Below are 17,179 nucleotides of genomic sequence, written 5' to 3'. Positions count from 1 at the left end.
TTGCCCAAAGAAAGATTTGGCTTTTGACAAACCTCTAGGTCCTTGGGATGTTCTGCCTAGTAAGAGTGTCTTTGTGTACCTGGGACCTTTTACCTACCCCTCCCCAGTGAGAGGGGTGGGGGCTGAGATCATGCACTTGTCAGCTCAACCTCTGGGGGTGCTGGGGAAGAAGGCCAGGCATGGGGGTGTCCAGCCATATCTACAGCACCAAAACCAAGTCAAAACTCTGGCTAGCATGGCTTGGTGCGCATTGCTGTTTGGCAGCAGCTCGTGCATGTTGCCACACCTTGTTTCCACTCAACTCCAAGGGGACAGGCCAGCTGGACCACTCCTGACCTACTCTGTTGCTGATTCCAGCTGTGGACTTGGGTCTGCACCTGTTCACTGCAATAAACTGTACCCGTGAGTAGAACAGCTTTGCTGAACTGTGGGAGTTCTAGTGACTCGGGGAGCTTGAGGGTGGTCCTGTGGACAGAGGTATTCCAGCTAAAGGGGAAAGCAAAGGCATTCTGGTTAAACACCTGCTGTGAATAAACACAGCACCTTGAAAATGTCACTTTCACGTGAACGTACCATACAAAAAAAGGAAGAGAGTTACTCCTAAACATAGAAAAAAGGGTTCAGCCCGACTCCATAGTATCTTAAGTATGAATTAAAAGTAAATTGAGATGCCAATTTGTTTAACCCAGGAGACTGGAACAAATCCCAAAGCCCGGCGACACGCTGTGTTGTGACGCTATGTTGAAGAAAGGACTTTTGCGGATCTGGTGAGCTCCATCCAGGGCAATGCGGCAGTATCCAGCAAGATTCCAGATGCTCAGACCTTTGACCCATCTGTGCCGTGTCTGCACATTTATCCTGTACATGGGGACTCATGTGTGCAGGCATGAACACTGCCACATTTCCTTGTCACAGCAGAAGACTGGAAACAACCCCATGTCCATCGGGGGGACTGGTGGGATGAATCCCATCATGCTGTCCATTGGGATAAACAATGGGGTGCCGCGCAGCTGGAAGGAAGGAAAGAGAACACCACGTGCTGAGTAGAAGGGGACGAATTTCAATGTGCAGAAGGAAGGCCCAACCCGGCATGGACAGCAGGCAGCCCACCCGGACTTGTTGCTCTCCTGTGCCCCATTGGAAGAGAAACTCCAGAGTCCTAGGTTACCACTCGTTAATTTTAGTTATTTTCTACCAAATTCTTCTCCACAGGGGCTGCATAGGTGGGTTTTTCTTTTTTAATAAATAAATCTTATGGTGAATATTTAAGGTTTACAACATGATGGTTTGGGATGCACATAAATAGTAAAACAGTTACACCAAAAGAAATAGAGCGAGACAAAAGGGTTACTATAGCGAAGCAGAGGGGCCCTCTATCATTTCCCAGAGTTACTTTCTTCTATAACAAGAGCCACTCCTCCAATGCTGGCATCACGGCTGTGAGTGTGCCCATCACCAGATGGTGCTCGTTGCACCCGTTTGGTAGGTTTTTGCCCAACTTCTTCTTTCCCCTCTTCTCTGCTTGATTTTCACTGAGTTTCACTTCCCTCTTGGAGTATCTTATAAAAGAGCTCAAATATGTAGGGAGAGAGAATGAAACGGTGGTTACAGCTGCAGGGGACAAGAGGAGATGTAGGTCAAGGGCTGCCCAGGAGGAGATGTGTGGCGTGGGGGTTTCCTACAGGCAGCCTGGCCGGAGGGGTGTCTCCTGCCATCCAGTCTGTGGAAGACCTCAATAGAAAATTGAAAATCCATATATTAAGATTCCTAAAATGACCCAAATCTATTTTTCAAATTTCTGTAATTTCTTTTCACTGGTGCAGATTCACAACATAGGTACAGAGTGGAAAATAAAGCAGAAAAAGAAGAAAATCAGAACAAGAGATAGAAAGACAAGTGCCTGCAGGGCCCAGCAGGTAACTTAAATAATATTAGTGATAGTGATAGCAAACATAGAGTGCTTTCCAGTTGTCCGGCACTGGCCAAGCAACCTTACTTATCGAAATTAACATATTTGATCCTCACAGCAAACTTATAGGGTAGGTTGCCTGCGTGTGCCCATTTTCCAGATGAGGAAACTGAGGCACAGAGGTTGGTGAATATACCAGTTATTATAGCAGGAAATGGCAGAGCTGGGACTTGTTTCAAGGCAGTCTGGCTTCATAATGCATAATCTTAAATGAATAAAGTTTGCCAGGGGTTAAAATCCTGATATTCTGGCAGGGTGTAGTGGCTCACACCTGTCATCCCAGTACTTTGGGAGGAAGGGGTAGGAGGATTCCTTGAGTTCAAGAGTTTGAGACTAGCTTGAGCAAGAGGAAGACCCCATCTCTACTAAAAATAGAAAAAAACCCGAGGCATTGTGGCAGGTGCCTTGTAGACCCAGCTACTCAGGAAACTGAGGCAGGATCACTTGAACTCAGGAATTTGAGGTTGCTGTGAGCTAGGCTGAGGCCAGGTCACTCTAGCCTGGGGCAGCAGAGTGAGACGCTGTCTCAAAACAAAACAAAACAAAACAAAACAAAACAGGATTCTGACATTCCATTTTTCATTTTCATGACCACACGTACACCCAGTCAGGACTGAGGAGAGGGGAGAAGCCTGCCCTGCACAAAAGCAGAGTGTCAGCTCTGCACAGCACTGCTCTGGGAGAAAACACACTTAGCATCCTCAGATATGTAGTTCTTTTTAAAGAGATCAAAATTGAGATTTCTTTGTATAATATTTCACTTTAAAAATACTGACTCAGATTATTTTCAATAATTATAGATCATATTATAATTTTTTTTTTTTGAGACAGAGTCTCACTCTGTTGCCCAGGCTAGAGTGCTGTGGCTTCAGCCTGGCTCACAGCAACCTCATACTCTTGGGATCAGACAATCCCCTTGCCTCAGCCTCCCTAGAAGCTGAGACTACAGGAACCTGCCACAGTGCTTAGCTTCTTTTTCTATTTTTAGTGAGACAGGGTCTTACTCTTGCTCAGGCTGGTCTCAAACTCCTGAGCTCAAGGGATCCTCCCATTTCAGCTTCCCAGAGCCACTGTGCCCATCCCATATTATAGTTTCTGAATTAGAACTAGATAATATTGTGTTTGAAAATGTTAACACTAACATTGCCGGCATCTTCGTGATTTGTTTCGATCCAGTTTGAGGAGCTAACACTATTTTTGTACAACAAACCACGCTAAGTCCTAGCGACATAAAATGAAAATGGTTTATTGTTAGGATTTTTAATTATAATTTGTTACAATAGTCTACTAATTGTTACAACTCTTTCCCATGAGCCACATACCTTAGACAATGTGTGCTTGTATGTGTATATGTACACCTGCTTGTGTGTGTGAATTTTGATGGATCACTTATGTTAAATTCATAGCTTCTTATTTTATTTCCTCAGGGCCCCAGTAGGAACTTTTCGTGGTATGAATAATCTCCGCAAATAGTTCAAACCCCATTGGATACCTGCTAAAACTCAATTAAAATGAGCTTAAACTATCAATGACCTTTATCTAGAGGAACAATTATACAAGTAAAAGGTTTTTCATGGAAAGGGTAGATGTCACATCATTTTCCACCTCCTGAGAGCCATGGTAGATCTAGAAACAATTCTAAAATTCCCCTTGCATCTTCTGGTCCCACCCTTGTTTCTCTGCAGAGAAGCGTCCATTTGCTCACACTCAGTGAGAACTTACTGCAGAGTCTCCATATTTTTCCCTCTGGTCTTTTTCTCCCGAACCTTCAGGAGAAAACAACCTCCGTGCTGTCTGCAAGGGTGAAATAAAAATTACCCAGACACTGTGCCCATGCAAACAGCGACCAGTTGATCCGTGATGGTCAGCACATACCAATATATTTGGTTTGGAACATTTCTGGAAGGTAGCCCTCGTGATTTGGTTTTGCGAAGCTAGTGAGGAAAGTGATGTTCTTGTAGGACATGAAAAAGAGACTGATTTCCTATTGTGCAGTATTAGAATTCATAATTCATGAACTAATTAACCTGGAGCCCCAGTCATGTATATATAAATATCTATCTGACATCTCTACCTGGATATCTAAAAGGCTGCTCTAATACATCCTAACACAGACTTTATATTGGTTCTACCATCACTTCTCCCCTTAAGAGTTCTGTATTTTTTGTGCATAACACACTGTTTATATCTAGGTACTTGTTTTTTTTCTTTTCATATTATAGAGACCTTTTAGCATTTATTTTTAAAATTTTATGGTGCAAGAAATTTTAGGCAACAAATAATTGCCAAACACAAGAACTGATACAAGGTGCAAAAAATGTTGTGTACCAGTAGTTCCACCCATGTATAAGATACGTCATTACTTTTCCCTCGAGAATTTAGGGGGGAAAGTGTGCTTTATACACAGCAAAATAAGGTAAGTTCACCTGCACTGACCAGAAACCCCCAAATAACAACTACATAGGCACTACAGACTCTGTTCTCTCACATAAGACATTGAGAGACGGCCCAGGCCTTTTGTGGAGATTCCACAGAGTCATCAGGGACCCTGCACCTCAGCTGCTTCTACCTCAAGGTCACAAAGTGACCTCTGGAGCACCAGCTATTACATCATCATTCCAGGTAACAAGAAAAAGAATACAGGGAAAAGTGAAAAGCAGACCCCTCTCAGCTGAGTCAGAACCTTTTTTCCCCCCCATGAGTAGGATACTTTATTTGTCGTTATTAAAAGCCTGCATTTTAGACAGATTCTTGGACTGGTGGTTCATATCCATCAGCTCACTCAACTTTAGCATCTGTCTCGTCCCCAGTAGCTTTTCCAGAACTCCCTTCACCATGAAGCTCCATGAGTTTTCCTATTTCAGATTTGGGTTTCTTCAGCATTTTTACTTTTCTAAAGAAGACATTGTGGAGAGGATAGATTGGCGTGCCTTTTCTATGTCTTTTCCAATGCTGTCCGGAATTAATTTATTGACAACCTCTTCCAAGTCACTCATCTGCACCTCTCTGGTCACGATTTCCATCATTTTCTTCCAGATTTGGCAAACCTGTTGGTGCTGGGCGTAAGAGGTCTTCTGTGTCTGATTGTTGTGTATTTTAGTAAAACCAGCACAGAACAGACAAAGCAAATAACCATCAGTAGTTTTAACATCCACACCAGTTTCAATGGTAGTCTGCCAATTTTTAACCTTAGAACACACTTTGTCACGGGCGAGACCCAGGCCATGGAAGTTAGGCAGGCAGTTTTTGCCCTGAACATCTTCAGTTATCAGCTTGAATTTTCTAAATGCAGCTTCATCACTCTGCCATCAGCAAGACTCACTTCAAACCCACGACCTTTGAGGCCATTGGATGCAATTTCGGTTGCTTGAGTCCTGCTGACTAGTGTTTTCCCAATATTTCTTATATTGAACATAGCAGGTGCCTTCACATCATACCAATGTTTCTTAGAAAATGGGTCAGCCACTTTCCTCTTGGCGCCCTTTTTGCCTCCTCTCCTAAGGCGCTTGTTCTTGCCGACGGCCACAGTGCTGCTCAGCAAGTGAAAATGAGTCAGGACCTTTTAAGGGACCTTCCTGGAAGTTTCTGGCAAAGATGCCACTTTTATCTGATTGGCCAGGACTCAGTCACATGGTTAAAGCTGGTAGCAAGGAAAACCAGAACGTGTGGACTTCTCTCTGGACTAACTGGCACCCCTAATAAAGCCAAGTGCTGAGGCCTAGGAGGCAGGCAGAGGGGATACGGGTTTGGCAGGCAGCAATGTATCAGCTACACCCTCCAAACTTCTCCTCCCCAATCTGTCCCATCTCATAAATAATGCCACCCTCTGCCCAGCTGCTCAGACCAAAATCACAGCCAGCACCTCTGAGGGCTCCCTTCCCCGAGCGCCCGCGTCTAATGAAACAGCATGATCCCTCAGTTCTGCCTCCAAAATACATCCACGGCTGCCCATTTCTCTCTGCCACCATCGTACCCCAAACCACCATCATTCCTCATCTGCCACCAGCTCTGCTCTTGCTTTTCTGCAATCCAGTCTCCACGGAGGAGCAAAATCTGACCCTGTCACTCCCTGACTTAAAACTCCCCAGCGGTGTCCCCCTATACTTACATTTAGATTAAAAACCAAAACTCCTGACCATTGCCGTCAAGGCCAGAAGCCTACAAGACCCCAGGGCTTGCCTCACCCCGGTACCCCTCACTCGTGAGCCTCACCCTTGGTGACATTCTTCTGTTCCTCCAGCCCCTGAAGCCCTCTCACCTACCACAGGGCTTCTCTGTCGACTGCTCCCACGTCTGGGCAGCCTCACCTTAAGCTGTCCACATGGCTGTGTCTGCCCCATGGTGCCCAGCTCGTGGGCTCATCACCAGATACCTGTAGGTCTCATCCCACTCATCCAAGCTCCCAGCCGCTCGTTCGCCCTGTGGTGTCTTCTTTAAAACATGTCACTAGCTACTAGCTGGAATTGTCTTTTCTTAAATGGGTATTTGTGGGTTTTTTTTTTTTTTTGAAGACAAAGTCTCACTTCATCACCCCCAGCAGAATGCTGTGGCATCATAGCTCCTGGCAACCTCAAACTCTTGAGCTCAAGCCATTCTCTTGCCTCAGCCTCTTGATAGCTGGGACAACGGTGGCCACCATGACTCTCAACTATTTTTAGAGACAAGGTCTCACTCTGCCTAAGGCTGGTCTTGAACCTGTGAGCTCAGGGGATCCACCTGCCTCGGCCTCCCAGAGTGGTAAGATTACAAGCACGAACCACCGCACCCGGCCATAAAGGATATTTGTTTACTGGTTTATGGACAGACTCTGCCTGCTGGAACCTAATGCCTCCACAAGGAAGAGGAGCTTGCCTTTCTTGGGGTCAGATTTCTTAATGTCTAGAAGCATGTTTTACACATAACAGGTGCTCAAAATTGTTTGTTGAATGAACAAATAAATGGCTAAATGAGTGAATCCTGGGTAAAACCGGGAAAGGCTGGATTTGGAAGGCTAGAGCTGGTGTAAGGATAATAACCAAGCATCTGCTGATAGAGAACAAACCATGAAAAAGGTATACACATGAATCAATGACGAGCAAATTAGCAGATAATGAATCTTGAAGACAGACTCCAAGAATCCTACCTAGCCACTCAGTGGGACAAATGGATAGAGCTATTGCCTTTCTAGCGACTTTTTGTCTGATGCACCAGAAGAAAGAGGGGTACTTCCCAGAATGATGAAATTATACTAGACAACTTAATGAAAAATTCTCAGTTCCCACTGAGGCATTAAATAGCCGATTTCCACATGGGAGCCTCCATCGCTTGTGACAAACACTTGACGAAGTGTTTCTTTATTTTTTCACAGAAATGTTATGGATGAAAAAGTCTAACCCAAAAGATTTCTGCCAAACTTCAGCCTTGTCTTTGAGCACCACTGCTCACCAGGAAAGCCTCAGCTAGAGGCAGGACAAGACTGTCCAAAGATGGATTATGCTTTCAGTTCCAATTATAACAAGCTGGTAATTACGTGTTTTGAGTTGATATTTTCCAGTGTAGTTCACCACAACCATATTCCCCTGGGGCGGGGGCAGGGATAAAGCCTTTTCTGTGGAGATTTCAGTAACTGAGGTTGTTAAGTAATGAAAGGATAGTTGAGCTCTGAGGGCTCAGAAGTAATGAACGTTTGGCTAATTTGGCACATTTGATGGGCATTAACTCTGTAGATCACTCTGGTGAACTTGGAATTGAAGCTGGCATCCCTAATGTCTGCAGTTAATCTGCTGAGTACATTCACTACCCAATGTCAGCGTTTTGCTCAGGATGGTCTTATAAAAACCTGACATGGTAGACAAACTGACAGCCAGAGAATAGCTCATTTCAACTAGGTTAGGAAGTGCATTGGCTCTATCCATTGATTAAACACCACACTATATCTGAGTGGGTCTTTAATTCCAGATCCCCCTCTTAAAATCCTCCAAGATCAAAGTCATGTGCCAGGGTGGGTATGGAATGAACGTTTCAGCTTTTAATCCTGGAGCTGATGTGTGCCCTCCTTCAACACTCAACACCTGCCTTGCTACCATCCCATCATCACCTGGTGCTTCATAAATGTCTACAGTTACGATTTAATAAAAAAATTAAACTGAAAAAAACCTTAATTTTCATTAAGAAAAGAACTTTCTAGAAGACCAAACTGCAGCCTTCAGCCAGAAGCCCATGAAATACTTAAACAAAAGATAATTTTAGCATTATGAAGATTAAGAGCTCAAGACTTTTTAGAAAATGAGTATCTCCAAGGAGACACCTAGAAAGAAGAGAGAAGGCTGCCCTTTATTTTGGGTCATGCCCTCAGCTAGCTCATTCCAGAAATGACAGGTTTGCACACCTCCTATTGGCATTTGGTGGGAACATGAGAAATAGTCACCGAGGAGTGAGGAAGTCAGGGCTTAGTGATTATTTTTCTTTCTTCATTCCCTAGATTATTGTTTAAATATCATTTTTTTAACCTAGCCACCAAAAACAAGTTCACTTCAGAAAACTTGGAAAACCACAGAGAAGAAAAGTGCGTGAGAAAACAAAAATTACCTGTAACCTTATCACCCAAGTGCACATGTGTGTTTCAATGCAAGTTCTGGCTTATGCGTAGTAGAGGCGTTGTTTTCAATAAATAAAGATATGCACATACAGATGCAAATAGTTCTAAAAGAAGCTTGTTTCAAATTGCAGATCACAATCCCCCTTAGTAGCACATGTGAGTTTAGTCATAGAATTGACCATAAACACTGAGGTAAACACCGAGTTTCTGGTTAGCACATAAGTAGATGGTCTGAACTTGGCTGAGCATGATATGTGCTGGTATAATGGATTAAACTGTGGCCTCCACAAGATAGGTTCACCCCAAATCTAAGCATATGACCTTATTGGGAACAAGTGTCTTTGCAAATGTAATTGAGGTCAGGATCTTGAGGGGAGGTCATCCTGGACTTGAGTGGGCCTGAAAGCTAATGATGAGTGAATGTCTATAAGAGAAAGAAAAAGAAAGGGGAGGGGAGTTCACGTGAAGGTGAAGGCAGAGGCTGGAGTGATACAGCCACAAGCCAAGGACAGCTGGAGCCAGTAGAAGCTGGATGAGGCAGGAAGGATCCTCCTCCAAAGCCATTAAAGGAAGCATAGCCCGATAACACCTTGACTTCAGATTTCCAGCCTCCAGAACTATGAGGGGATAATCCCCAAGTTGTGGCAATTTGTTACACCAGCTACAGGAACACACCCAGCTGGGCACCTTCCATGCCCCCTGCAGACCACCTGCTCTGCTCTCCTCCATCTACACTCTGCCCCCTAGGGACAGACCCATGACTCACTTGCCCTGAGGCTTTCCAGTTGCATTCTGTCTTTGGGGAGCAGGAGAAGAGAGTAAGGAGAATGGGGGCTCCTCCCTGCTTGGCCTCATGGGACTGGGGCTGGGGATGCTGCATCCTCCACTAAGGAGCCCTTTCCATGCAGCTGTCTCTGTCTAGGAGATGAGGACTGCTTCCACCCTTGCTTGTAGAGGTGAGGCAGCCCTCCAGCAGTCCCAAGGGAGAGCAACTTAGGGTGGTTTTCCTAACTCTGCCCGTAAGTCGTGTTTTCATAAAAGTCTTCTCAGAATTGGAGTGGACCATCTAGTTCCCTCCGGACTACGGGAAGATCATGCTATTACTCTGTTTGCCTTTATGTATGTTCAAAATTCTCTATGACAACAAGTTGCAAAATATACCATAATAGGAATCTTTAAAGAAAGAAGAGTGATGGTAGAGTCCTGCTCAGATCTCCTACCAAGGAATCCCAGCTGCCACCTTGCTACCCTACCCAAGGCTTGCACAATGGCTGTTGAAGCTCCAGCCCTCACATTCAAGTTCTAGACAGGAAGAAGGGAAAAGGCAAAGGGGAAAGGCACCAATCTCTTATAATGTCACATCTAGCAAATTCTGTTCACAACACGTAGGCCAGGGCTGTGACTCACTCTGTAGGGAGACTGGAGGATGTGGTATTTTTACCTGAGCACATTGCCTCCTTGTACAAAATAGCAGTTTTGTTGGTAAGGAAGAAGGAGAAAATACATATTGGGTATGCAATTATCAGTCTCTACCATCAAGAGTCAATTCATTCCCCTGAAGTCTCATAGCCAATGCGAAGATCACTAGCAAGAAGATCTAGCAAAGGCTGAGAATAGCAAGGGAGCATTCGAGGTTATGGGCTGAGGCAGAACCCAAGGATTTGTTAGTGGTGACTCCGCCAACTCTAAGCCTGAACTGAACGCAAGATTAGACCTTTTACGCTTGACCTCTCAGTCCCTTGTGCTAATGACGTTCCAGACTCCCAAATAGTGTAGCTTACCAGCAGCTCTCAAGTAATTATAATCCTCTTTCATTTCAATCCAACCCAACCTAACATAAGCAAAAAGAAGAAAAACAAAGTTATTTTAAAGATAAGGGGGTGTCAGCTGGAACTAAAAGACTAGAACTATAGTAGGAACGATCAAGATCTGGGAATAGAGTGGCTAGATCTCTCTCTCCTTCTGTGTTTTTCCGCACTTTTTCTGATGTTTTCTCTCTCCTTTACAGCTCCAAGTTGTCAGGAAAAGATTCCAGTTGCCTGTCTTTGTTCCTGGATTAACTAATTGTGACCAAGAGACGGATTCTGAGGAAGGGACTGTATATTACTATTATTAACAACATTCTATATGTTCTCTTGGTTATGATCCAGACATTATTAAAAACCTATAGAATTTGATAGCAAAATTATTTTTATCAACCTGTGATGCAAATGATTTAGAGCAGTCAACCACAATGATTATCATTCTGACCGATCTTATCATTGGTGAGAATGCCACTGAGTGTGTAGACATCAGTGTCACACACCCTTATTTAAACTAGCTTTGTTTTCCCACTAGTCCCCTCACGAATGGGTTAAATGAAACCTAACATAGTTTCATTTGAAGATTTTTTTTTAACATTTTAAAAGTTCTATGTGACATCACTCAAGCTCTCTCAAGCCTGCATTCTGCCAGACAGAAGGGGAAAAAAAAAACACCTGGTGTATTGTAGGAGGTAAACTTGTCATTTCATTGGGTTTTTTGTCTCTGTATATCACTTTAATGAATTTTTTTAAATGACTATGAATACCTAATAGTTGTGTATCCATATGCCTTTGTTTCCCCCATGTACAATGCCAATGATAACAGTCCTGTCTCTTAGCCACATAAGAGTGATCAAAAAAAATTATATTGTACTCTTGGCTATTTCTTGCCAAAAAATAAAAAATAGTACTGTTTCTCATGTTGGTGTGAGGATTAAACAAACACGGGGCACTCAGGCTTGTGACTATGCTTCGTGAGCATCCAGAGCATTTGACAGTGTTAATATCATTATTTGCTCACCTGTCAGCTTTAAACTCCACTATTTCAGGGCTTCCCAGCCCCTCAAGTACTGAACGTGTTCCTACCTTCCATCATCTCAGTGCAATGTTGTCAGTTCTGCAGGCACGTGCTGGGTGCTCCTGGCTCTGGACAGGGCATCTGACAGTGCTCCAGGCACCTGACCTCTGCCTCCTGCCTCCCTCGTTGCCCCCACCTCACCTGTAGAGGAGTCCTCCCTCCAGGGCAGACCTTAAATACAGACCCACAAAGACAGAGTCCATACCCATAGCCACCACTCTTGTCAGGTTCTTGAACCGTGGGTCACTGCACTTCCACCCCAATCCCCAGGGCTGGTACCTGACACTCAGGATAGCACAGTGCTCAGAGCCCACTGAAACCATTCAAACAAACCAACCCCAAGCCTGGCCAGCTTGCCCCACCCAATCCTCCCCACAGAAACCATAATACAAGGTCTGGCCCACACCTTCCCCCTCTCTGTCTCCTGACGGACACTGTTGTTTCCTCTGGGGCCCCCTCTTCTTGGGAACTGTAAGAAACCATCAGTTAAGTGGCAGCCAGGTCTGAAGTGCTGGCCTCACTACACCTTACATTTTCTGTGAATACACCATAATTTAGGCTCAGTGTCTGTAGCTCAAGTGGCTTGGGTGCCAGCCACATACACCGGAGGTAGCCGGTTCAAACCTAGCCTGGGCCTGCCAAACAGCAATGATAACTACAGCCAAAAAATAGCCAGGTGTTGTGGCAGGTTCCTGTAGTCCCAGCTACTTGGGAGGCAGGAGAATCACTTAAGCCCAAAGAGTTTGAGGTTGCTGTGAGCTGTGATGCCACAGCACTCTACCAAGGGCGACATACTAAGACTCTGTCTCAAAAACAAACAAACAAACAAACAAACAAAAAACCACTATAATTTAACCCAGACACCACCAGGATCATCTCTTTCTCTCTTGCTCCAATGTCATCGGACCCAACACCTCCCAAAGGGCTATGTGGAGAGGGGCAGCCTGTGCCCGCTGTTCCCGGATCCCTGCATCTAGCTGACCTTGCCAGACAGGGGAGGAGGGGAGACAGAACACACCCTGCCCCCCCCACTCCCCCTGCACAGGGCTCCCAGCCACCCTCTCCAGGCCCTTGTAGCCCCAGGAACCTAACTCCTCATCTGTTCTCCATCCTGATCATTTAAGCACCAATATTATGCCTGAGCCCTTCAGGACTGTGATTCTGAGACACATCTAGACCACCTTGTATTTTGAACATTAAAACATTTCTCTCCCTCTCACCGAAAACAAAACAAACAAACAAAAACCCCCTGCTTTGCAATTCAATAGCTTTGGTTTTCAAGACTGTTGTTTTCTGTCTCATAACATTCAAAAGCCTCCTCAGAACCCCAGAGCCAAGATTTTGGCTCCTTATGACCTGAATGGGGTTGTGGCTTTGCCCACCTCCACCCTCACCTGCCCACAATGGTCTCATTTTCACAGTGAATTATATGTACGTGCATTGTGTGTATAAACAGAAACAAAATACCCATGCTTACCAGTGAAGATACTAGTGTATTATTCTGAGGCCAAAAATTAGAAAAATGTGTGTGGAGGCACTATTATAGCTTATGAGGTTTATCCAAAGAATATTCCTAGGCTAGTAAAAACAATCTAAAAACAATAAAGTCCCACTATATTTGAAGCCCAGTGATCAAAATTCCTCCTTGGTGCTACTTATCAACAAATGACAATTCTTCCTCTGCGTAACTCGCTAAAATAAATGTGCAAATATTAAAACTGATTATTTCCTATGGCCTGGGCTCAAGATTTGTGTAATCCAAGGGCAAACCAAATTTCTTAGAGTATAGCTGGCAAGTGCATGGGAGGGAGAGACAGAGACAGAGACAACCGGAGAAAGACAGAAAAAACCAGAGAACCCGAGAGGACACGCCCTACACCAGTCCAGCTGCCAGGGCCTCCTGCTTCCCTGCTGTTCTAGCATGTGACTCAGGACCAGAGCCAGAGCCTTGGTTCCCTCTCCTGTAAACTCTAAGGGTTTGGGGGAGGATTAATTGAGATATTGTGGAGAAGGCACTGTCAAATAAGAAACGAAATCCAGACAAAGTAATTATAAAAGAAAAGAAGCCGCTAGGACCCTCCACATTTGTTATGCCAAGGGGGAAGGTGAGCTTTGGAGTCACATGGTGTGCTTGCAATTCTGCTGCTGCTTAGATTAGAGATTAACTCTCCTCCTCCTCACTCTTGTTCTTAAAGATGAGGCCAGACCAGAGACCAGACCTCCTTCCCTTCCAGTCGCTGATCTTTGTTAGAGATTAACTGCCTTCTTTGTTGTCCTGTTCCTATGCAGACCAGATGGCACAAAAGACCCCACCACTGTGACATTTTCAGTGTGGAACATTCACTGTACCTTTCGTGAAAGGAAAGAACCACCTCGACCAATCAGGTCATTGTAACTAAACTTTGTCTGTGTAAGTGAACCCCGACTTGCATCTTTTGGGATCCCTGTTTCCTGTGAAGACCGTCCCTGAACTTTGAACTTGAATAAATGCTCTTTAAACTAGGTTCTGGCCCTTTTGATTATTTCAGGTTGACAAGAAGGAGAGACTGTATTCAAAAGGATCCCTGCAGGGGGGCTGGAAGGGACAAGGCACACACGGAGAGGCTCTCGCTGTGGGGTCTGCTCTTGTCTCCAAGGTCAGCATCTCTCCTTTTCTGGGGAGAAAGGGCAGGTAAAGGGAGGAGGGGATGGAGACCAGGAGAGATGCTCTTCCCGGGGGTGGGGGAGGGTGGGGGTCTGTCTGCTGTGGACTCAGGCTCGGCGTGTAGAGTTTGAGCCCTGAGGAAGGAGAGGAGCTGGAACAAAGTCTGGCTCACATGCTATTTGTGCTGATTCATCAGGAGTAGACGTGTGGGAGATGCAATTTCTTAAGCCACATCTCCAGGTGTGCGTGGCCTCGTCCTAGGTAAACAGGCAGAGAGGGGGGAGTCTGTGAGCCTCACCCAAGTCTCACGGGAGGGGGATCTTTGCAGAATGTAAAAATGGGGGAGACGTCTTGACCTTTGCTGTTTTCTGGGGCTCAGGTGAAGTTCCACATTGTCCACACTGACCCGGCACATAGCAAGTGTTCAGTTTACTATTGCTGCTGCTGATAGAACTGGGGCAATGACCCCAGCTGGTGGCGTGGGAGTCGTAAACACGCAGCACTTTAAACCATCTCATGCGTGACAGGTGTTTATATAACTACTGAGCCCTCAAATGGATTTAGACATGGGGAGAGATGGGAGAGAAAACCAGAGAGAGGGAAGCCTCCTTCACAAGCTGAAATCCTGCAGGCCTGTAGTCTTTCATAAGCTGTTTTCCCAGATATTTCTAAAAGTGGGAAATTTGTACCAAATACCAAGTCAGAAAGCTTGTCCTCTGGATATCACACGGCTCCTCGCTCTCTGGCTTCTTGCAAACATCTGGCTATTAACCTTTCTGGTGTGGGGAAATGTTTACCATATTTTTATATTAGATGCTAAGATGAGAATGCTGATGCCACAGAGGACAGCCCATTTTAAATGAAGCACAACTCTCCTCACAGTCAAGGCTTTCCAAAGCACTTAAAGTGATTTCAAAGGCTTCTGCTGAAAAAGGCATGACTGTGTTTTTCTGTCTCTCTCTCTGTGTGTCCTGAGGAAGTAGAGAGCTTTTGTAATTTAGCAGAATTATGTAATTGTTTGGAAAGACATTTCTCTCAGCCTGGATTCTGAAGAACTATTTATGAGTCCTTTTAGAGAAGCAGAGGTAGATTGTAAAATAATCTCTTTTAAAAAGATCGTGGCCACAGATACAGATGAAGTCATTTCTTTTAACTGACAACACTGTCTCCCCCCCACCCCCTTTGGTGTATTCATTTTTCCCAGAAATTCTGTTAGAGACTAAAGGAAGATTCTCTTAGAAACCACTTGCTGCATTTTGGAGGGGAGTTTATTCTGAGAGGTGGTTGGGATTTGATAGCCCTGGAGAATCACATTCTCAGCGACTTTTGATCCTTTTTTAGAGCTGACTCATTGAACACTTCCCGACAAAAATGCCTGAGTGCATACTTGACTCTGGTGCCCGCTGAAAAGCAGGTCTCCTAAGGCTTGCTCTGTTCCCTGCTGCCTCACACCCCCAGAAAGTACCTGGCCCAATTATGCAAATACTAACTTGTTAAATGAATAGATGAATGGTTAGACACTACTGAGGCAAAATAAAATGAACCTCACAGGAAAACAGGGGATAGCTCCAGACTTCTTGCTAGAGATTCACAGGTTGATTTTCCTTAATGGAAGTCAGGGGTCCTCAAACTTGACGGCACAAGCTTGACGCGCAGGGCTGTGTGCAAGACTGTCAAACACCCCAGGCTTGAGGGAAGTTTTTGGAGACTATTCTGATTATGCAAGATTTTGGTTTAAATACTAACTTTGGAACCTAAACCCTATGCAAGATGGATCTCCATTGCATCTTATTTGGAATGTAAATTCTTGATTTGCTTTAGTCAAAATCTGACTCATGGATCCCTTCAGAGAAGACTTACTTTCCCAGACCCCCCCAGTATTAAATAATAATGTGCTCCCTCATTTGGGGCAATCATGAAAATGTTCGGAAGGACCAAAATTCTACACACGTACATATATATATTTGATGCTTTTACTTTCGTTGTGCTCTCCAGGACTGTGTTTCACCTACCAAGAAGGAACATTCTAGGAGATTCAGATGGATACTCATACACTCTTTTACTCTGGGTTTTTAATTTAGAATCTGCAGGGTTTGAGGTACTAATCAATACAAAGAGCTGGCTGAGGACTCATATTACAAATGAGCATCTTGAAGAGAAAAGGTGAGCTGTGTCACAGGGGCCTTAAAGGCTAAATTAAAACCTGGTGGAAAATACTTTTCTCGGCATTAACAGGGATTTAGTGATTAATAAAATGAAGGGTACCTATAACCACTGCAGCATCTAAAACCAATTTATCTCCATGGCTGCTGCAACTGCAAGCTACTCCCTAAAATATGTGCTCATTCCTTCCTTCCAGGTCATAGATCCCTGATTTTCAGCTGGGCACGTGGCTGCTTGGAATAGCCTGCAGCTTTAAGCTTCCCTTGTAGGTGTGGCCCTGGAACGTAACCGGAGGTGGAAATAATCCTGCCTTCCATCTTCCTGCAGCCTGGAATTCAGGCATGATGGTGGAGCACGGGCAGCTACCTTACACCATGAGGTAGAGCTGGCTATACACTGAGCATGGAAGAAGTCTGGATTCCTGACTCTCTGGAACAGCACGCCTGCTTGATGGATCTCTTTATCTGAGAGGGGGGATAAAATGCATTTTTCTCTTGCTTAAGCCACTGTTTATTTTGGATGGTCTGTCCTTTGTAACCACATGTAATTTTAACCATAATCTCCCACTCTGCACCACTTTCAAGTTGATTCCTCTTACTGTTAGAAGTTTAAAACGCTTACGATGCTGACACAATGTAAGTAAAGTAAAATTACAAGTTTTGCAAAAAATGCAGGATTGGCTGAAATTGATGAAACCCACACTAGAGATGCTTGAGTCGTAGGCATGTGAGGCTCTGGTAGCTGGAAACCGGCTACTGAGTGAAGAAAAAAACCCAGAAAAAAACCCAGGAATGATGAGAGGACAAGAACTGCAAAAGAAAGCTTTGTTGTTGTTGAGACAGAGTCTCACCCTATGAGCCATGGCGTCATCATGGCTCACTGCAACCTCGACTCTGCTCCCTCCTGAGTCGCTGGGATTACAGATGTACGACATGATGCCCGGCTC

At 44.7% G+C, this 17,179-nt stretch overlaps 1 pseudogene; it reads right to left on the bottom strand.

Annotated features, from left to right (window-relative positions):
* Positions 1-4,708: 4,708 nt before the first annotated feature.
* On the bottom strand, positions 4,709-11,629 carry LOC100959462 (annotated as a pseudogene).
* Between the last annotated feature and the right edge of the window lie 5,550 nt (positions 11,630-17,179).

The sequence above is a fragment of the Otolemur garnettii genome, unplaced genomic scaffold (assembly GCF_000181295.1).
Source record: "Otolemur garnettii isolate 467f Iridium unplaced genomic scaffold, OtoGar3 scaffold00099, whole genome shotgun sequence".
Taxonomy (NCBI): Eukaryota; Metazoa; Chordata; class Mammalia; order Primates; family Galagidae; genus Otolemur; species Otolemur garnettii.
This window is presented reverse-complemented; position numbering and strand designations above follow the sequence as displayed.